The 24,370-nt window shown below is 40.0% G+C and overlaps 1 protein-coding gene across 1 annotated transcript in view; it reads left to right on the top strand.

Moving 5' to 3' along the window:
* The first annotated feature begins 12,471 nt into the window (after positions 1–12,471).
* The window catches only part of LOC124267005, a 219,701-nt gene continuing 207,802 nt past the window's right edge, over positions 12,472–24,370 (top strand). The window contains exon 1 of the mRNA XM_046701851.1: positions 12,472–12,543. The gene's annotated coding sequence lies outside the window, so the exon portion shown is untranslated. The remainder of the gene's footprint in view (positions 12,544–24,370) is intronic.

Below are 24,370 nucleotides of genomic sequence, written 5' to 3'. Positions count from 1 at the left end.
AGAACAAGTTCAGTCTGGTTTTATTACTGACATGCAGAGCATTGCATCCACGCGTTTCACAAAATTTCGAATTTTACCCCGACAATCTGACAATGATGGAAAAACAGTTACAAGAAATTGGCGTGTTTCCTAGTTGTTGATAGAATAGTCTTTTTCTAAATTTAGATTATCCATATAAAATCATATAGTTTGGTTCACAAAAATCACTAAAATGATATCCCCAACTTGTTAAAGATAATGATATTAGGTCAGTAATGGACGTATATGTTGGATTCGTAATGACGGCTTTATGGCCTCATATGGTGTCAGTAGTTCTGCATTCGTGACAAACTCGGACTCGTGCCCTCACGAAGAATTTGAAGGCGTAGGGACACTAGATCTACTTCAAACAAGAACGATAACGCTATTTCTGTTTACGTCCAATAGTAGTAAACATTGCAGCAACACTCGCATATAAAACTACTACTACTATTACTACTACTACTACTACTACTACTACGTCCAATAGTAGTAAACTTTGCAGCAACACTCGCATATAAAACTACTACTACTATTACTACTACTACTACTACTACTAATAATAATAATAATACCGTAATTATTCTCAGCTGTTTTCTTTCCAAATGTGCATTTCAAAATTGCCTTTGAATTTTTACAAAGTGTGCAATACGCCTGTTCAGTGTAAATTAACTTTGGCATTTCAATGACGTTTAAGAATCGCAAATGTGCACTTTGTATTCTCAAATGAGCAATTAAAATATATCATTCAGGTGTAATAAATCCCATACAGGTAGACATTTGTCAACAAAAGATCAAATATTAATACCCACTTTGGCTATCTGAATCATTTAAAATTAAGCACATCAATTGTCCATAAGCAAATTCTCTCAGCATTACTACTTTATTTTAAAAGATAAAGAGCTACCGTAAGCAATAGAACATTTAGAATTATCTTTTTTTAGGCTTCAGATTAATAGATGTGTGTTTACTTGTTTGTTCGTTGTTGTTTTGCTGGGTTTTTTTTGTTAATGTTTGATCGACAGGATCTGTTATTGTTGTAATAAATAAATTTTCACATGGATCGAAAAAGACCCAGAAACAATAAAGACATGTCACAGTGTGCCCCAAGCTGGAAGCCCCATGCCTACAACGTCTGCCCTATTTCCTAACTTCTACTCCTCACAGCGTGCCCCAAATTGGAAGGCTCACGTACAGACACCCTGACACTACACCTCACAGTGTGCCCCAAGCTGGACGGATCACGCCCTGACACCTACGCCGCACACTGTGCCCTAGGCTGGAGGGATCACGCCCTGACACCTAAACGTCACACTGTGCCCCAAGCTGGATGGATCACGCCCTGACACCTAAACCTGACACTGTGCCCCAAGCTGGATGGATCACGCCCTGACACCTAAACCTGACACTGTGCCCCAAGCTGGATGGATCACGCCCTGACACCTAAACCTGACACTGTGCCCCAAGCTGGATGGATCACGCACTGACTCCTACGCCGCACACTGTGCCCCAAGTTGGATTGATCACGCCCTGACACCTAAACCTCACACTGTGCCCCAAGCTGGACGGATCACGCTCTGACTCCTACGCCGCACACTGTGCCCCAAGCTGGATGGATCACGCCCTGACACCAAAACCTCACACTGTGCACCAAGCTGGATGGATCACGCCCTGACACCTAAACCTTTCACTGTGCCCCAAGCTGGAATGATCACGCACTGACTCCTACGCCGCACACTGTGCCCCAAGCTGGATGGATCACGCCCTGACACCTAAACCTGACACTGTGCCCCAAGCTGGATGGATCACGCCCTGACTCCTAAACCTCACACTGTGCCTCAAGCTGGACGGATCACGCCCTGACTCCTAAACCTCACACTGTGCCCCGAGCGGGATGGATCACGCACTGACTCCTACGCCGCACACTGTGCCCCAAGCTGGATTGATCACGCCCTCACTCCTAAACGTCACACTGTGCCCCAAGCTGGACGGATCACGCCCTGACACCTAAACCTCACACTGTGCCCCAAGCTGGACGGATCACGCCCTCACTCCTAAACCTCACAGTGTGCCCCAAGCTGGATGGATCACGCCCTAACACTACACCTCACAGTGTTCACGAAGGTGGACGGATCACGCCCTGACACTAAACCTCACAATGTGCCCCAAGCTGGACGGATCACGCCCTGACACTACACCTCACAGTGTGCCCCAAGCTGGAGGGATCACGCCCTGACACTAAACCTCACAGTGTGCCCCAAGCTGGAGGGATCACGCCCTGACACTAAACCTCACAATGTGTCCCAAGCTGGACGGATCACGCCCTGACACTACACCTCACAGTGTGACCCAAGCTGGAGGGATAACGCCCTGACACTAAACCTCACAATGTGCCCCAAGCTGGAGGGATCACGCCCTCACACTACACCTCACAGTGTTCACGAAGGTGGACGGATCACGCCCTGACACTAAACCTCACAGTGTGCCCCAAGCTGGAGGGATCACGCCCTGACACTAAACCTCACAATGTGTCCCAAGCTGGACGGATCACGCCCTGACACTACACCTCACAGTGTGACCCAAGCTGGAGGGATAACGCCCTGACACTAAACCTCACAATGTGCCCCAAGCTGGAGGGATCACGCCCTCACACTACACCTCACAGTGTTCACGAAGGTGGACGGATCACGCCCTGACACTAAACCTCACAATGTGCCCCAAGCTGGACGGATCACGCCCTGACACTACACCTCACAGTGTGACCCAAGCTGGAGGGATCACGCCCTGACACTAAACCTCACAATGTGCCCCAAGCTGGATGGATCACGCCCTCACACTTCACCTCACAGTGTGCACGAAGGTGGACGGATCACGCCCTGACTCCTACTCCCCACACTGTGCCCCAAGGTGGAACTCCATCAGGTCAAACACTTAAATATCCGCCAATATTTTAATGACAAACCCGGATTCGACGAGGCATACTCGTAATTAAGCATTCAATGTCAATTTTGGTGCATTCCATCGCTTTTTTCCACAGGGCATCGCCAGTCTCTTTGAGAATGGTCAGTGGCTGTTGACGTTGACATACGCCCTATCCAGGGATATCCTAGACGTGTTCGCTGGGCGACAAGTCTGGACTGAGTGTTGGTCATGGTGAGGTGGTTATGTTCACCTCTTGGGTATACTCTGCAACAATACGAGCCCTGTGTGCCCCAAGCCGGATGCCCCACGCCCTGACTCCTACACCTCACAGTGTGCCCCAGGCTGGAAGCCCCATGCCATGCTGATTCCAACAACTCACAGTGTGAGATGGAAAGCTCACGTCCTGCCATCCTGGATCACCAATGTCCAGACTCTCCTAACGTCATATATCCCGGATGATGCTGAGTTTGGCAACAAAACAAACAACTCACAGGGTGTCCAAGCTGAATTCACTACGCCATCCTAATCTCAAATTTGGGACTGTTTGCGGTACACATCTCCGACAGCTTATACGAAAACTGCATCATACCACTTACAGCCCTCTCTTGATTTGTTCACGTTCGTTCGTTCGTTCGTTCGTTCGTTCGCCTCGCCTTGTTCTTCAACCATGCTCACTGTGGTAATGTTGGAGAAAGTCGGACACATCTTTATACTGCCACGGCCAAATGCGCATTCATGGCACCAATGACATCGCTCTTTTAAAATGACTATTCTGTTAGGTCGTCAAACTTGCCAAAGAGACACTTCCTCAATAACTGTTCAGATATTTTTTGAAATCCTACCTCTTTATTGGATGATGTGCTCATTGACGTGGTAAATAGTGGCTGGTCACGTGATATGCCATGTCGTTGTACCAATACATAAAGGGGAAGTGTACTTTATGTGAACCAAAGCAGTATTATAATTGGACTAGACATTTCTCACATTGAACTATAACGCCCAAGTGCATGGACGGATCCAGGGATTTTGAAAGGGGCCGGGTTGGGGTGGGGTGGGGTGGTGGGGTGGTCAGGGTTCGTTACAATTTAGTGAGTTTGGCCACGGATCTATAAATAGATCCTTGGTTTGTCATGGCGGGAGGACCTTACTCAATATTAGTATCGATTCGAAAAGCTGACTGTATAAATGGGTTTTTTTATTTCAAAACTAGCGTCAAAGTAGTTAGCACTTCTGCTCAATATGAATCTACAAATTGTGAACAATGGAACCTAATTATTTTAGATGTTTGTTCTATTTTTTTGCAAATAATCTGTTTCTAAAACACTGTGCCGCTGAAAATGATTAATTATGGGTTTTTTGATAGATGTACTAAAAACTCATCATTTGACCTGGCCTTGGATGTGAAGATACCTACCAAAGAGCTCGCAACTGTACATGTCATGCCCGATTTATCAGGAAGCACATACTTTGCCTCCATATCCTATACAGTTGGAGAGATCACAGTCCTACAACCAAGGAAAATAAGCTTTTCAAAAGGTCTGCTCATACATAATTCTTCACTTTAGATGACAAATTTTATTGAAAATTTATTTTGAACAGTTTGAATAAAGAATGGAAGTTTTCTGTTGATTACGTAAATATTGTTTAAAAGAGCTAATTGATCTTGTGACTCAAGGTAATTGTTTTTTATTAACCTCCAGGTGCAATAGAGTCAAACACACCCATCGTCATTGACGATCGTGAGTACATCATGAAGTAGGCAGAGAAGGGCCGGATGTGTGAAGCTGGAACTCAGACAGATCTGACAATGTCAGACATTCATAACATGATTGAGGACTTTAAAAGTAAAACTGAAAAACTAGATGACAAGGAAACTCTATTTAGAGACTTGTTTCTGGAAACCATTGTTAAAGATGATGAACATGTAAGGTTTTATACAGGCTTACCATCTTGTACTGTTTTATTGGGGCTTTTAACATACTTGTTTCTAAATGTTCACTTTTGAACTATTAGAATGGCAATGCTGCTGCATGTGACATAACAAACAATTCAAGATCTCGTCCTGGTCCAAATAGAAAGTTGGCAATGTATCAAGAATATATTCTCCCTCTTGTCTGTCTGAGACTATGATTTCTTCAGTATGTCTTAGCAGATCTTTTTGGAATATCAAAATGACGTGTAGTCAGATATTTGCAACATGGATTACTTTTATGTCTGAAACCTTTGATAATGTTTTGAAATGGCCATCAAAACTGCAGGTTAAGAAATAAACTCTTCCAAAAAAGAAACGCAAAATGCAATATTTGAGACAAATTGTGAACTATTCCGGGTAGTTCTGTATGACATTTGTGAAACTATGCACATTCACTGAAGAACATCCAATGTCTGCAAAGGTGAAGTCCACGGTCACTAGGTGAAGTTTAACGTCAATCAACGTCAATAACGAGTATGCGCCCCGTGAGCATACTCTGGCATATTGCTTAGCATCTCCTGCGCATGGAAGCAATGAGAAGACGAATCACATTCTGAGGAATGGCTGTCCGCTCAGCCTGCAAAGCTGCTGCAAGCTGAGGTAGAGTCTGCGGTTGAGGTTGTCGCCGTCGCAGACGTCGGTCCAACTCGTCCCAAAGATGTTCAATTGGGTTTAAATCTGATGATCTGGAGGGCCAGGGAAGGACGTTGATGTTGTGGTTTCTCAAGAAGGCAGTGGTGAGTCTGGCTGTGTGAGGACAGGCTTTGTCCTGCTGAAAAACGTCGTTGACATTCACCATGATGGGTTGCACATGGGCCCTAAGAATCTCGTCGACGTATGGTTGAGCCGTAAGATTCTCTCGAATGTACACTAGATCTGTTCTGGCATTGTAGGCGATGACAGCCCACATCATGACACTACCACTATCAAATCTGTCAACTTCCTACACACAGTTTGCTGCAAATCGTTCACCTCGCCGACGGTAAACACGGATCGTTTCATCCTGCCTACGAAGCATAAAACGTGATTCATCGCTGAAACAAACTTGCCTCCATCGTAGATGAGGCCATACCCGATGTGTCCGAGACCACTGCAGCCGTGCTTGACGATGTTGCTGGGTGAGGATGACGCCTCTGACCGGACGTCGAGGTCGATTCCTGCATCTCGTAGACGGTTGCGTACGGTCTGATCGGAAATCCTACGCAGCCCTGGTTGGTTGAGGCAGTAGACGTGGCAGTGGTGGTCCTATCCCGAAGGTGACGTTAGAGGATGTAGCGATCTTGTGCGGGCGTGGTCACACGAGGTCTGCCGGATCTTGGACGGTCACGAGTTGATCCATGTTGTTGGTGACGATTCCTGTTTTCACAGTGGACAACCTTTATTGTCATTTTTTTCTGACAATCAGTGCCTCAACACGTGTAACATCACATACTATGAGCTTGTAACATTATCACATATATTTCTCTTTAAAATAAAAAAAATATCCCTTTTGCGTTTCTTTTTCTAAGAGTATATATGCCATTGTCTTTCAAGCAGTTATACCCTAGAACACGAGCCTCAATTTACTGTACAGACTTCAATTTTCACAAACCTAGATCACCTTCAGCCCAAGCTGCTACTTACAGTTCTTACAAATCTAGATATACTGGTAAATGTTTACTTGCCATATCACCATCTGGTACTTTCACGTTTGTCTTGTATGGTGTAATGCTTCTGATAGGTATATTACAGAACATTCAGGGTTTTTAGACTTAATTGAAGCTGGAGATGATATCACGGCAGAGAGAGGTTTCAATATTTGTGATTTATTGACTAGAAAGCGAGCGACCCTAAATATGCCGCCATTTATTCGAAAATGTACTTGAGGTAAGAAAAATAGACTTCTAGTGAGTGAAATTAAAAAGACAAGAAACATTGCTAAACTTAGAATTCATGTCGAGAGAGCTATACAGAGACTAACATGTTTTCGAATGTTAAGTACAATCATTCTTTAGGAAGTGAAACCACTTGTTAACAAAATGGTGAAAGTGTGTGCATTTGTTTGTAATCTCATGCCAAAACTAGCCAGGAACTAATTCAAGTTTAATACCTGTTGTAAAAGAAATCATGTATATATTTTTACTTGATTGAACAGTGTCTTGTATTCAATTCCGTTCAAGAAAATAACAAATGTGATACAGGTTTTTTTATACATCATGGTATATTGTTGATACTGTGCTGTACAATAGTTGTCATGTAATCATCTTCACTTAATTATAGCCACATTCAATTATTCTATTAGCATTATACAGATCTGGACTCTGATCAATCATTACAATACTCAACGAATCAATATGAATTTCACACAAGCTATACAAGTAAAACAGAGGTCAAGATAAGCCGCGTACCCGGTGAAAAAATGCATAGAAATAAAATGTTACGTACCAATTACGCATTTAAAATGTTAGATACGCAAAAAAGTTTAAAACATATGCATAAAGAATATATTTATAACAATCGCTTGCGTAATGAAAAAGATATCGATTGGTGTCAAGTTGTACTGTTAGTATAGGACTAGTGTTGTACTGTCAGTATAGGATGAGTGATTTTTTATGAAATCATTTCCATTATATATAAGTTGGTTTTGCTTAGGTATGGCATAAGGCAGTACATACTTGCATATTAAACTTACTCAATGACATATGCTTAGCTGAGGGAAATCACTGAAATATCCACATATTTGAAAGCAGTGGGTAACGGAAAATGAAATACCCACTCAACAATCATAATACCCACTACAAAATAATACAGTGGGTACAGTACCCATTTGAGCTAAATCTTAGCTGTAGCTCAGGTTAATGATGACAAATACAGAAAATACATTGTAATGCTAGGCAGAAAACTTGTTACTAAATTTAACTTGATGTTTGTCATTAAGTGCCTCTTCGTATTTACAGGATACTTTTTTCTATGAAAGATTGCAAACTGTTTACAAAACAGTTATCCCCATTCGATTAACTTAATAGTACATTTGTTTTGTTGTCAAATCATAATCATACTGATAAGTCTATATACAACAAATATAGAGTATTACCTGGAGTCATAGTAATACACAAAAATAACAATAGTAATAATATGTATTACTTTTTCATGTACGTGTACTTGTTTTAGATATGGATGTAACAGTATAAGATACTGAAATCCCAAGCTCTGTTATGAATATTAGCTGAACACATGTACAGAAATAAATTTCAATTTACGTTCCATAATGTCTTGTTTCTCAATTGACATACTATTATGTATGCCAGTAAGTATTACAATTAATACGAGTCAGTATTTGGTGAGACTTGTGTTATGTTTATCGACTTGTGGTGATATATCATACATCAAATGACACTGGGATGAGACTATCTGTATACGCATGTCTTACTAACCTTTTACACTTCTCACATACATTTCATATATGAATATTTTGCAGGACTACAACTGCAGATCAATTTAAGACAACAGTTTAGGGACAATGAATGATACATAGAAAGAGGTTATTTTCTGAAAATCGTTTTTCCATTCCATTTGGTCAAAAAAAATCTTATCAATATTTATTACCTACGAGGCCAACGTATGGGTAGTTGCATATTAATCTCGTACGTCACACGAGTGTCGTATCGCGTTGACCTGTGTCGTGACGACTTGACCTGAGATTCTAACGATTTAATTGGATAACCGATGACCTCTCAATTAGGTCACAGTATGACGTTACTATTTTTCATTCATTCTACAACTTAAATGCATTGTGGGAATGTAAACATTGCGAACGTTGCCGTGTCGCTGTTTAATTGTGAGTCGAACTGAGACATTATATCCGTCGAAAAACATAAACGCAATGTTTACACCAGTGATGTAAGCCGAATGAAGCAACTGGAAACCAAGAAACGGGGTGCTAAGGAGTAGTTTACTGTAGGAGGCTGTACGAGGTGATGACAACTGACATGCATCGTGACGTCGGTTACCAAGGCGGTGACGTCATTACAGTGTGACGTCATGCGAATATTGTACTACAGTACAAAACTCTTCCGCAACCTCTTTATGAAACCGGTTTTGGTTTAAAACCAAAAAACATACCAAAAATACGCTATTTTGTCAATTTAATACATGTAAGACGTGGGTAATAAATAAAATACCACACTCGGTCTCATTACATACGAATTATACGAAACTCGTGACCTTCCTATGGTATCTGACACTCGTTTCGTATACTTTGTATGTAATGAGACCTCGTGTAGTATTCTCTATATATCAAATGCTTTCCAGTTGTTAGAGTACCTTCAACATAGAGAACAAATACACACCACTCCACATTTTCAACTGCCATTTGGCACTGTATTTGCTTGAACCAAGGTGAAGACTTATTCAGCTTTATCACTCCATTTTCATTTTTATACACATTGTAATTCTCAGAACAAATTTCATCAATACTGCAATGTTTGTATCTCCAAGTACATGTAACCTCTAAAAAGGCACCTACCACAACATTTACAATGTACAACACCATCAGGGCTGGCACCAAGATGAGGCATATTTTCATTTACTGATAATCCTGGAACATAAACATTCAGGCCAACATGGTCTATTTTTTGTTTACATTCATACAATTGACGGGCAAGGACTTCACGCTCTTTACTATACATTGCTGGTGCTAATCTTGAAGAGGCACATGTACTACTAACAGCAGATTGACCTCTATACCCAGACATGACTTGCTTTACTATGTAATTGTCACTTATATTTTGACTGTAAATAACACATTTGGAAAGACCGATGCAGTCAGTCGACCACATCGATAATTAAAACAGTTTTCATTATCTGACTGACCCTCAGAAAGTGAATCAATTTCTTCACAATCACTGTTTGTCATGTTAGACTTAACATAATCACTGAAACTGGGAGGTGAAATTGTCAAAGTTTTATTCAAGGCCACATTAAAGCATAGTTTTTGGAAGTGAATGCTAACTTGACTATGATCATTATCCAAGACTACATTCATTTGACAATCTGTGTCCTTAACTAATTCATGCAATGCATTCTGGCCATCAAAACAGCATTCATTACTTGGACGATAATTATTGATTGTATCTGTGTGGCATGGTGAAGTATTGATGTCAGCTAGTTTAAGTGGTAAAGACTCTTTCCTAGCATTGTCCCAAACACACTTGACATCGGTGCAGGTTTCTGTACTCCTGTCCACATGTCTGTCAGACCAGTCAACTATGCTGAACAGTAGGGCAACAATGTGCTTACGAGCAATAACGTGCTTACAAACACCATAATCACGGAAAAAAATATGAAACAGAACTTATTTGATAATTATTAAGAATTTTTGAAAAGGCTAATAAATATTGTAACTTTGAAGTTGTTTTGTAACACTTCACTTAACATAATTCAACTGATTCTGGCTAGACTACATACAGGAAAGTCAAAACTTAGTAGGAAACTACACATAAGAATAATACGTACTCTGTATATTCACATCCTGCTGACACAATACAAGCATTTTTCCTCTCCAGTAGACACCAGGGCCCACTTGCACAGAGCAATCGTAGTTACAATCAATCTTAGGGCCTTACAATCAACTTAACAATCACCATACAATTGCCCTAATCCACTTGCACAAAGCCGATCACAGCGCGATTGTAAGACGACATGGATTTAAGATCGCGACTTTAGCTAAGATCGAACTCTTCAACGAACATTTCCTGTCTACAGTTGACTCCTGTCTGCAGTTGTCTGGAAGTATGCATAGCATGCTGTGCAAATAAGTAGTGGAACTGGTTACTGCACAAAACACATGCCTCTAACAATCGCACCTTGCAGAATTTTCATGAAAAAAATCCCACAAATCTTTGAAGGAAACGATAACGTGGAAGCTAACATATGTAATCACTCGTACTTCGTGGGTTATTCTCTAATGTTTCTACCTTCTAACTGTCTTGAACAAAGAATGTGATATTGCAACCACATAAATATCTGTGAAATGTTTATGAAAATGCAACCACATAAATATCTGTGAAATGTTTATGAAAATATTGAGGTGAGGTGAAATTGGGTTAACGTTGTGCTGGAGAATATTTTGCTCATATGACGACGTGCATGCGCGTGTATGTGTAAGTGCGGCTGCTTGTACTAGCCCAGACTGAAGCTGGTTTAGTGCTAGCCCACTGAGATACCATGCCGCAGTTAAGCATGAATACCCCACTCAGACACATTATACTGACTCCGAGTCGACCAGTCTTTGTTGTACCCATTAATGCCCAGCGCCAGGCAGGGACCAACAAGTACCATATTTTAACGTCTTTTGGTATGACGGACACTCTAACCACTACACCACGGAGGCGGTATGAAAATACTGAAAAACGAAAAAAATACATTAATAAATTTGGGTCTAGATTTAGTGACTAATTAATTATGAATATCAAAAGATAAAAGATGATAGAGCACTTAAATGCATCATAATTTGCCAATGAGACATTGTTGAATACGCATCTGTTCGGGGTTATTTGGAGTAAAATCCCTAATATAAGCGACAAGTATTGGTATTGTAAGGATATTGAAAGGTGACATGACTGCGGGAGTGCTTTGGAAAATGCATAACAGGGAAATATGAATAATCAATGATATTTCGTGTGTGTAATGTGTGTTGTTGAATACCTATTCACAGTGTGTTAATTAATTAACCCCATTTTTCTTATTGTGAAGCAATATTTCACATTTCACACATTTCAAATGCCTCAGCAAGTGTATTTTCCTGTTTGATGAATACTTGTATTATATTTTAAATGCATAGATTAAAACCCTCCCAAAACGTAAAGCTGGTTACTTGCGTGAAACAGACACTAACTTGAACTCCATTTTGTCACAGACTACAATGATCTTAGGTCCTTTCAGCTGGTCCTGACCAATTGTAAGTTTTGATTGTGACTTACAATGATCTTAACCTCCGTATTCTCGAAACGCAATAACAAGCACACAGGATATATAAAGTAAATGGAAAATTACAGTACATCCCAATTGTCTGAAATACTGGGCAGTCATATTTATGACCATTATTCAAGGTAATTACTTGTCACGATCGTTGTGTTCTCGTTCGTTTCAAGCCTCGTTTCCCTACACCTATATGCCTGCATGTAAAGTCAAGCATTAAGTCCGATATTGCCTGTTTGACTGACGCGATGGCGATGTAACTGTGAGTTACCTGTACAAGTCATTGTGTTCCTTGTAGTCTCCAGCCTAGCCCCTCTTTACCTGGATGCCTGTATTAGAGTCAGGTATTATGCCCGATATTATTTTGTCCTGACTAACTGTCATAATGTATGTATATTTTCATATGATGACTGCTGGAAATGGGCGTTATGTCACTGCAACAAAGTGTTCCCACTGTGACATGACAAATTTGTCTGCAATGTGAAAAGATCCTTTTGTGATGAAACATTCCCAGTGTGCTTTGTACCTTGACGATTATGTTTCGTTCATGTTACATCCAGTAATGCTTGGGTGGAGATGAATAGGTCGAAATGCAGTTGAAGTAGTTAAAGCACGTTGTTTATTAGGGAAAGATCAGAGTTACCTCCTGGCATTGAATCTAACAAACTCAAAAGGTAAGAGCGTTCGCTTGTCACACCGAATACCCGAGTGGGATTACACACATCAGTACAACAGTGCTGGTGCTGGTCCCTGATATTGCTGGACTGTTCCTAAAAGTGGCTTAATACGTCAACCTTACTTCTCGCTATGACATAATAATCTAACGAGATATAACTGCCTCTAAATAGCACAGGTTATTTTCAAATGATAGTGTGTTCTCAGTTTACACTGAGTGTTGACAAGAAGGAGAACTATTATAAATAAATGTACAAGAACTAACATTAATCAGAGTTCGCATAGCTCTGAAACATTGCTTGAAAACGACATTTTCGAATGAAGAGTGGCACCCGTGAAGAACCACCTCCTCGTGGTGGGTCCTGGGTAACGTTAAGCGGCTCTTCAACCCCCCCATTGTGGACCCGGGTGTCGGTGGAGGACGGGAGTCTGGTGGTTGAGGGCACTGGTTCCAGGAACAGTGTTCCTTTGCTCAACACACCACTTCGCCCCTACGGGTGGTAGAACTGGCCCAGTTCTATCAATTGACTGGTCACGCCAAACCCTGTGCTACAACTGTATACTGTTGCACAACATTTTCTTAAAAATGATAACATGATTTGTAAGTGTTGACGAAATTATTTGATTTCATAATTTTCAAATACTTAATTTCATGTATGCTTTTGCCTAGAGTCGTATGCCAAGAAGGCGGTGGCTCATGGGCCAATCTGGTGGAATTATTAATCTTTTAATTCTTCTGCTGGAGTATACCATATGGGTATTCTTGGTGCTGGAAGTTGGAAATCCACTTGTTTTTAGCATTGTCCTTGATACTCCGTGGTGGGTGGGGAGCTCGGATGATGAAATCTTATTAACTAAACATGGCTTACGACACGCACGCACGCACGCACGCGCACGCACACACACAGACACACACACACACACTGTTGAAACTGACCTCAGACTGCCCAACTCAAGTTCTTGTGTTTGAAACTATTGACAAGACAGCTTTGATGTTGAATCCTTTCGCTGTAGCTAAAGGTATACAAGGCATTCCCGGTGATGTTAAGAAGATTACGTTCCGGTGCTCTGCTGGTTGAGTGTGCAAAAAGGCAACAAGCCACCAACCTTATGAGTATGGATTATTTTGTCGGCATTCCAGTCACGGTCTCTGCTCACAAAACACTCAAAACAAGCAAAGGGATTATATCAGGGATTGCGATTGATTGTGTGCTGACATGTCAGAACTTGACATCGTCACAGAGATGAAGGATCAAGGCGTGCTATATGTCAAGCGTTTCACAAACCGTAGAAATGATGCTACTATAAAAACAAATACGTATCTCTTTTCTTTCTCTTCTCCAAATATTCCAAAATCACTAAAAGCAGGATACTGTAACATCAACGTTGAAATGTACATTCCAAACCCTCTTAGATGCTTCAAATGCCAAAAGTTCGGTCATGGGGTTAATACATGCATATTGTCTGTTGTGTGATGTAAAGAAATGTAAAAACTGCACTGGTGACCACTCATGATTCCCTAAAGACTGTCCTCTCTGGAATCATCAAATGGATATCAACAAAACAAAATTCACCCGAAACATTAGTTTTGCGGATGCCAAAAAACTGGTCCAAAGCTCTGAACATAAAGACAGCTATGCTTTCGTAACCAAACCATCGTCGGAAGCAACAACAAGCTTAACAAAATGTTTTGCAAGCTGTCGAACCAATTTGACTTGGGTTACATCAGAAGCTCCTTTGATTTTCTCATCTACAATATCTACTCAAACGCCAGAATCACCTCCCTGTACGTCTGAAATTCAAACAGTAGCATCCTCTGATAATGAGTCATCTTCTCAATCAACACCAAAATCTTCACAAATCGTTACAACCAAACGTAAAAAGCCAGATTCTTTGGAAAAAATAGGTGGCAGAACCCCAAAAAGGGTCAGAAAATAGTATTAAATTGTACAACAAATATGGATCACTTAAGGACATGGACGTGTCCGAAAACGTCCGCTCTAGGGCACACAGCTTGTCGCCCACCAAACAAGTGCGGGGTAGACCCCCCATCAATCCCCCCAAGAGATAGGTTATCAAAATAATATCATACAGTGGAATTGCAGAGGACTAAAGACTCATTTCAATGAATTGCAACTATAAGTCCAGGATTTTACACCGTCAGCAATCTGTCTGCAGGAAACATATTTAAAACAGATGGATACTTTGACCCACGCCATTTCAATGCGTATCATTATTTTTCACCTCTAGGTGAAAGGGCCTCTGGCGGATCGTTGATCCTTATCAAACAGAACGTTATCCATAGCCCTGTTGCACTTACTACTAATCTTCAGGCTGTTGCAGTGCGACTAACTTTGCACGGTGCGATTACATTATGCTTTCTCTATATTCCATCTTCTCCATCTTCATTGTTTCACAAAACTGATCTTCAAGCTCTATATGACCAACTCCCGAAGCCCTGTATTATTATGGGAGATTTAAATGGACACATCCCACTCTGGAGTAGTGCAAATACAAACACTAAAGGTAAACTACTGGAGGGGTTTTGTTCAGATAATGATTTATGTATTTATAATGATGGTTCCAACAAAAATTTACACCCTGGTACAGGAACCTATTCTGCTCTTGACTTCTGAGTCACAAATTCGGAACTACTAAATGAATTTGAATGGTCAGTCCACGATGACCTCTGTGGAAGTGACCATTTTCCTACTATACTAAAACCTGTACCTCCATCTGATGTACCTCCATCATCAAGGCGGAATTTTAAAAAGGCTAACTGGGCTTTATATGAAACACTGTGTGCTACAAAACTTAAACCTGAACTTTCTATTGACGTTCCTGATGCTATCAACTGTTTTTCTGATGAACTGAATACCATAGCTGATGAGTGTATACCAAAGTCCTCTGCAATTCCGCATATCCGAAAACTATGGTTCAACGATGAGTGCCAACAAGCTAGTAAGGCAGGGAAAAAAACAGAACATTATTTCCGTCGCCATCCTATGGTGCATATATTAAAATGTTAAATGCTAAAGCGCGGCGTACTTTTATACAGAATAAACGCCAATCTTGGCAAAATTATGTATCCAAAATACATTCTCGAACGCCCATGTCCAAGGTATGGAACATGGTCCAGAAAATTACAGGTAAAGGTACTAAATCTAGGGTCCATCATCTTAAACATGGAGATCAATTACTTACCAATAAATCAGATATTGCAAATAAACTGGGTGAAACTCTCGCTAAACACTCTACCTCTTCTAATTATGTGCCTAAATTCCAACAATATAAAAAAACATCAAGAAAGGAAAACTATTAACTTCAATTCAGATAATGGGGAAGATTATATTGAAACATTTTCGATGCATGAACTCCATACTGCTCTTGAGCAAGCTCACGATACTGCTACAGGTGCTGATAACATACATTATCAACTCCTGAAGCACTTACCAGAATCATGTTTAGAGAGACTCTTACACCTTTTTGATGATATTTGGACATCAGGTAAATTTCCTCCCTCATGGGGTGACGCTATAGTAGTTCCAATACCTAAACCTGGACGTGACCGTACAAATCCGTCAAATTACCGACCTATTTCACTAACTAGCTGTGTTTGCAAAACCATGGAACGAATGATAAATAATCGACTTGTTTGGTACTTGGAAACAAATAACATTTTAACAGATATACAATGTGGTTTCCGTAAAAACAGAAGTACTGTCGATCACTTAGTGCGTTTGGAATCATTTGTTAAAAACGCTCTAATTTATAAACAACACGCCGTGTCTATCTTTTTTGATATTGAAAAGGCATTTGACACTACATGGAAATATGGCATCTTCAGAGATTTACATGGCTTTGGATTACGAGGCCGTTTGCATCAATTTATAGCCAACTTTTTAAATAACAGACAATTTTAAAGTCCGCATGGGTTCAACCCTGTCTGATCATTACTATCAGGATCAGGGTGTTCCACAAGGCAGTATTTTGTCTGTCACACTATTTATTTTAAAGATAAATAGTTTATCAAAAGTTTTAAACGATTCAATAGATGGATCGTTATTTGTGGATGATTTTAACATTTCTTGTCGTGGTCAAAATATGCATACTATTGAACGGCAACTGCAGTTGTGTTTAAACAAGATAAATAAATGGTGTTTTGACAACGGCTTTAAATTTTCTAAATCCAAAACTAATTGCACACATTTCTGTAGGAAATACAAACCACATAAAGACCCTGAACTATCACTTACACTTATCGTTTCTGACACATATTAAATCCCTTAAAACTAAATGCCTGAAGGCACTTGACTTGTTGAAAGTCGTTTCAAATTCTAAATGGGGAGGGGATCAAACTACCCTCCGCCATCTATATCGATCACTGGTCCGTTCCAAACTAGATTATGGCTCCATTGTCTATGGTGGAGCCTGCAAAGGCAACCTACAACTACTTGATTCTGTCCACCACCAAGGCCTAAGACTTTGTCTTGGGTCTTTTCGAACTTCTCCTGTTGACAGTTTCTACGTCGAGGCTGATGAGCCATCTCTTACACAACACCATATAAAATTGTCCTTGCAATATGTGACAAACCTATATTCTAATGAGTCAAATCCTGCATTTAACTGTGTTTTTAATCCTCTTTATGAGGATCTATACAATAAAAAGTCTTCTCTTGTTCCGCCTCTGGGACTAAGAGTCCAACCTTGCCTTTCTGCTGCTGGCATTGAGCTAGAAAATAACTCCTTCCCGTTTGCTTTCTTCTCCTCCTTGGCAATTGGTTAGGCCACACGTTAAACCAACATTAACCACATTTAAAAAGTCAGACACTAATGAATTACAGCATAAACAAGAATTTAATCAATTAAGAAATACATATAATACATACAAATCCTTATTTACAGATTGGTCTAAGGATGGTGGAGCAGTAGCTTGTGGCTCTGTCATTGGCTCCAAAACAATATCTTCTAAATTACCTGATAACAGCTCTATTTTCACAGCAGAAACTAACGCCATATTAACAGCCTTAAAACATATGAATAAACACCCTAAATATACACAATACATAGTCTTTTCCGATTCTCTTTCATGCCTTCAGGCTATCAAAATCTTTCACTTTCAAACATACACTTTTAATCGAAATTATTGAATTATATAATGATCTTGCTACTGGCCAATACGACATTGTCTGCTGTTGGTTACCCAGCCACGTTGGTATTTCTGGGAACACAATGGCTGATCTTGCTGCCAAGGCAGCACTCAACAAATCTGTGACACCACTTCTTATTCCATACTCTGATTACAAGGCTAGCATTAGATGCAGAAGAAGTGGGACACTCAAGTAGGTATCAATTAACTACATGAAATAACACCCTGTATCGCTTACACTTACTTGGGTTGTCAGTCTAGATTTGAAGAGGTCATTATACGACGATGTCGTATTGGACACACAAGATATACTCATGCATACCTATTGAAAGGTGAGGATCCTCCGTTTTGTATCCCTTGTGATGAGAGAACCACGGTCAAGCATGTCCTGCTTGACTGTGTTGAATTCTCCATCATAAGGGATAGATATTTTAATGTCAAAACAGTAAAGGACCTTTTTTAATAACTTCATTATCATTTAATCATTGATTTTTTAAAAGATATAGATTTGTTAAATGAATTTTGATATATGTTTTGTAAACAGATAAGGTTTCAAATTTGGTAGTTTAGATTATCAACTTCGATTGTTAGTGACTGTACCCTCAAAGGGGGGTTGAAGTATTGTCAAATTATTGTCCTCCTGAGAGGGTACGTAAGTCCCAAAACATTTCAAGTAAATTTAAGTCTACCAGGTTTTTAATCTTAGTATTTTTGTTATTTTAATGTATGGCTAAATCTCAGCATCAACGCCAATGGCTGAAGGGATGGTGTAAATCCAGCTAGGGTCCATGCAGGTAGCAAAGGTACTGATCTACCTTCAGTTGTTGGTGATCTATATCCTATTTTTATATTGTGGTGTCCCCTATAGTTAGAATGTTTTAGATTTAATTACTAGTTTTACATATATATCTGTGATATTCTAGTTGTTTTACTGTCCTTCGATGACAGGTTTTACGTTATACATTTATTGATTTGCCAATTGATATTAACTGTTCTCGTCACGATATGGCTGCAATGTTGCCGATGTGACGTTAACTTTTAACTCACTCACTCACTGAGTCAAGGGGGGTGCTTAATTAAGTTCCATGTGTATACAATCGGCCTCACTAAATTTTTACAAAATGGCTGGAAATTATTACCAATCGAGTTATGAAGCATCATTTGCTTTGACACTCACAGCATAAAAATAAAGATTGTATTCAATATTAATGAAGATAGTTGTCCTCAATATATACTCTTCAAAAAAAGAAACTTGACATGCTGTTTTGGAGTTTATTTCCTGAGTGCATGTACCTGATTGATACCTGATATAACTGAGATCATTGCTCAATTACAGCAAATTCATCCCTTTACAAATTTCCAAAACTTGATTTTACAGAAAGCCACTTGGTCAGAGTAAAATGTCAGTATCTGGTGTGACCACCATGAGCATCGATAATAGCTTGGCAGCGACGGCCCATAGAAAAATAGAGATGACAAATGCTGTCTTGAGAAATGTTTTGATACTCTTGCTGAAGTGCTGTATGCAGTTCTTGCAGTGTCTGAGGTGGCGGATTACACTGATCAAGATTATCCCATAGATGTTCAGTGGGGACAAATTGTTTGATCGAGAAGGCCATGGTAACACCTGAACGTTGTTTTGCTAAAGGTAATCCTGGTAAACACGTTCAATGGGAAGTCGAGCATTGTCATGCTGTAAAAAATCCACGTTTGACGTTGATGAACGACGTGGCGCAAAATGTGTCTATAGGGAACCCCATTCAATGCACCTGCCATGTGCACAAGAGCTGTCTCGCCATTATGATGGATACCTGCCCCACACCATGACACTTCTACTACCAGATCTATCGACCTGCTGTACACAGATATCGGCGTGACGTTCGTGTCGACGTCTGTATACACGTGAACGTCCATCAGCTCGTCTGAGAAGAAAACTATCTCATCTGAGAACAAACTTTTCCACTATCTTGTCCGCGGCCATCTCACTCGTTGTGTGCACCATTGTGTGACGTTGTGTCAAAAAGTTACGACGAACTGGTCTTCTGACAAAAAGTCCGGCTTCCCGTAGCCGATTACGCACTGCCTGGTCGGAGATTAGGCGCTGTCCAGGGAGTTGGGCTGCTGTGGATGTTGCGGTATTTGGTGCGTGAATGTCTCAAACGGATATAGCGATCCTTTGTGGCTGTGTTAACTCAAAGTCGACCTGACCTGGGTTTGCCCATGCCGTTGTGTCGTTGAGCTTCTGCCAGTCTTGACATTCTTTTGTCGTCTATAGTGGCTTAAAGCAATGCATGTGGAGTATCATTGATGTGGCTTTTTAAAGCCTACAGTCATAGGCTTCAGCTCGGGGTGATTTATACACACATGAGTGTAACTTGAGTGTTCCTGTTTCTTTAAACGTTTTGTCGTCGGCAACCATTCATCTACATGTTGAGATTCAGTATGGATTGGTTTGTGTCAAATATTTTCCTAAAACGTTTTTTCTGTTTCATGTTTATGTATATTTGTTTTATTTTTTGAGGTGTAAACATCGGTGAGAACTTCGTTTAAATCCGTTGCTCATCGAGCCTTATGGATCATCTCTCATTTTACTGATTTGTCTCAATTTCTTCACACTGACTCAACGTTCTGTGCATATACCCGTATGACATGACATGTACAAGGTCCACAACAAAATACTTAAACATACATATTTTACTTTAAGTGAGGCTCAGAGCCTTCCAGTAAACCCTTCTGTGAATGAATAATTCAAAACTATGCATATTCATGATATACATCACCCGGAAGTGACCTTCGAATCACAGTGAAGGAGGTTACCTGTACAGGTAGGTGGGTTGTGTCTCCTGTCTCAGTTTGTCACTCTGCACACAGATAATTGCTCGATATTCAGAATCAAAACGTGCACGCATATGTGGATATACTACCAAGAAGTTCATGGTGGTGCCTATACCTTAACGTGTTCAATGTATAGCTTGAATATTAGAGGCCGACTGCCACACCCTCCCACTTTCGGGTTAGAAATAGGTCGGGCTTGCTGCTTACAAGCCGTGACGAGCTTCTGCGTTGTTACATACGTGGCCACACGATATACATTTATTGACAGGGCAAAATACAAACTGAAAGCATAAAGTTATAATTTCAGAACCAGACTGCAACAAAAACTGCCCCTGCCTCATTGCCACTGTTTGTTCACGGTTACTGTTGTTAGATTCACAAACGAGCGGACTGAATATATTCAACAAAATTGAGAGAGTTATTTGCGTTTAACTAGTTTTAATACAAATCTGATACAGCCGTATTTTGCAGGTGTAAAATTCACACGAAGACAGTTTTAAGAAACTCTTTGTATTTATCATCTTCTGGTACAGTCTAGCTCAGCACCGCTAAATCCATCTTCAAAGACGTGTAAAAATCCCAACAGCAAAATCGTCGTAATGTATCGATGTATCGGTAGTTTGTTTGGTGTCCGTCATGTTGGCTTGCTAACGAAAGTAGTGCATTACCGTAAACCATGTATAATTGCGCACGGAATATCAGAGACCTGGGTAACGTGATTATGTACCTCTGAATGACTTTAATTAACCAATCACAATTCAGTATTTACTGAAGTCATGAATAATGAATACATGGTGCCAATAGAGGTATTGCAGATAAGACGCCTTCCAATTAGGAAATGGGTGCATCAGGTCAGAAAGATTCTGTGCTGGAGACTCCCTTGATCTGTTGGGTTTAGATCTGAGTCCCGAGCATGTCAAATCAATGTCTCTATGGCGTTGATTGATGAGACAGATGATCTGTCACTGCTCGTGATCGTTGGGGTGGAGCGTTTTTGTCCATGTAAACAGGACTAGTACTTTTGTCCATTAAATGCCACTGAACTGTCTCCAAGTCAGGCTTACAGTCCCATACCATAATGGAGCCTCCACCAAATTGCACAGTTTCTTGTATGCTGTGATGTCTGTGCAAACACGAGTCCTACCACATCAGCACGGTGCAAAGAAAGCGACTATGTTCAGTCCAATGAATTTTTCATGATCTCAAATTGTAGAGCGCCCGTGCTAGACATCAAACTAGACGTGTCTGCCTGGTGAGACGCGTGGACGTTTGATTGTCTTCTAGCCCTTAATTCTACTGCACTGTTTCGGCGTCTGACAAATGGAAACTTTATTATTGGTATACCAGTGATGACCAAGAACCTTACATGTTGGGTCTTGCCTGGCGTTCAAGGTCTCACTAGTACTGGCGATTCACTAAAATGAGAAGCACTGCCCCAATAGCCCTGCCCCAATAGCACTGCCCCAATAGCCCTGCATGGCATCCAAACTTAGTTCATGTTTATAATTTCTATTTTCAGTTATAGGCATGTACGTCTACAGTTGCTTGTAGATAATCTTCAGGTTGGTAGCAGAGTATGTGGCAGTAAATATATCCAAACGTGTTATGATCAAATTTTAATTTTAACAGTGAAAGCCCTGCATTGTACAGAAGGAGGATGGATTTACGTCACTTTTAGCATTGTCACGGAGGGGACATCAGAAATTGGCTTCACACATTGCTCTTATATCATCGTTCAGTTCAATGGGTGCATGCACAATGGCTGTTAAACAGTAACGCATGAATGCGCTTGTTTCTCATACACACCAGTCGCTATGTCAAAGTAACCTGGATATTTTGAAGCTATTTGTCATGTGGACATATGTGCAACGCGCTTGTAAATGTTGTGTTGTTTCAAATGTAAACTGGCTTGGTTTTCTTCTTATATATATATATATATATATATATATATATATATATATATATATATATATACATATACATATACATATACATATACATATATGATAAGATATAACGTTCATTTGATTATTTTAACTGATACAAAACAACTTGCCGTTAAAATATATGTATGTATATTTGACTCATTTTATAATAATAGAAAGGTCTCGCTCACATCCTAAATTCGAAATTGCCAACTCCCCATGCTCTCGGTACCATTGATTGTGGTCCATTTTGGTCTGTTGGCGCAGATGAGGAGAGAGTGCCTAGGTTCATAGTTCTTCTGATACCATGGGTAATGCAGCGGGCTGCAGTGTTGGGGTCTGCATACCCTCAAAATAGTTCTTCATGGGATGGACGAAGCAGCGCTGCATAAAGTACTCACGGAAACAGAAATAAAGTAGGTTGTTTGGTGTTTGGGGTGGTTTTTTGGAAAAAAAATTTATTTTGTTTTTTTTTGGGGTCGCGTTCATTTGTTTTTTACTTCATTGAAATAGGTAGTTTTAACAAAGATAAAACTATGTGTTTCACAACTAGGCTTTGTCATATAGGTTCTCATCATCAAAAATACTATGTTACAGGTAAAAATAACACAAAATTGCATATCGTCAACAAATTTAGAAACATGTTATAGCCTACGTCACAATCAGCAATGGATCGGAACATCAACCTGCAGAACTGTTAAGACAAAACAATCATTAAAATGTACTAAACAAATCCCTAAATCAATTACTCTGTATGTCAATTAGGATAAAAGGGTGAATAGTATATGTCGTCTTTCATAAACTATATTATGTACGCGAACATATGGTGAGTACATCTCATTTGCATACTATAGCTTGCATAAGAAATGTACATTTTGACTTTGATGAAATTTAAAGGGGTAAAAATGACACGATTTGCTCTCCTGCAAACTAACTATTCACGATGGCTTTGCTTCTATTTGCATATTTCAGTGTCAGTTTGAAATCAAACAGGTGTTTCAGAGGTAAAAGACACAAGGCAAACAGCGGATATACATATAGACAAAATAAAAAAAAGAGGAAGTTATTTTTAAAACTTCGTACATCGTACATTCCATCCAAATAGTCAAAATCAATTCACTAACACTCAGGTTATATTTTTGTGCACATGCAGTTTTACGCCCACCATTGACTGACGTAGACCTTCAAAGTCACCCAATCACATACCAGAACATGACGTGTTTCAAAACTACTGGTTTTACAAATACGAAATCTTGAGATCACTCTTCTTGCATTCGGAAAGTACAATTCATACTGACTCTAGTATCTAAACCTCCATCTCTTAGTACAAGGCAATTCATCCATACTGACTCGAGCATCTGTCCAGTGCTTTTCATTGTAGAACACAAGTCATATTGACTGTAGCAGGCATATCTCAGTTACTCAACACAAGGCAATACAAGTCATACTGACTGTAGGAGCTATATCACATTTACTCAACACAGGGCAATACAAGTCATCTTGACTGTAACAGGCATATCTCAGTTACTCAACATAAGGCAATACAAGTCATACTGACTGTAGCAGCTATACATCCAACTCTTAGTACAAGAAAATACAAGTCATACAGTCTCGAGCATCTATATCTCCATCTCTTAGTACAAGGAAGTACAAGTCATACTGACTCGAGTATCTAAACCTCCATCTCTTAGTACAAGGCAATTCATCCATACTGACTCGAGCATCTATCCAGTGCTCTTCATTGTAGAACACAAGTCATATTGACTGTAGCAGCTATATCTCAGTTACTCAACACAGAGCAACACAAGTGATATTGACTGTAGCAGCTATATCCCAGTTACTCAAAACAGGACAATACAAGTCATATTGACTGTAGCAGCTATATCTCAGTTACTCAACACAGGGCAATACAAGTCA

The sequence above is a fragment of the Haliotis rubra genome, unplaced genomic scaffold (genome assembly GCF_003918875.1).
Source record: "Haliotis rubra isolate DU_JTF1 unplaced genomic scaffold, ASM391887v1 Scf1000, whole genome shotgun sequence".
NCBI classification, from domain to species: domain Eukaryota; kingdom Metazoa; phylum Mollusca; class Gastropoda; order Lepetellida; family Haliotidae; genus Haliotis; species Haliotis rubra.
The sequence above is the reverse complement of the archived record's forward strand: the minus strand, read 5'-3'. Positions and strand labels throughout refer to the sequence as shown.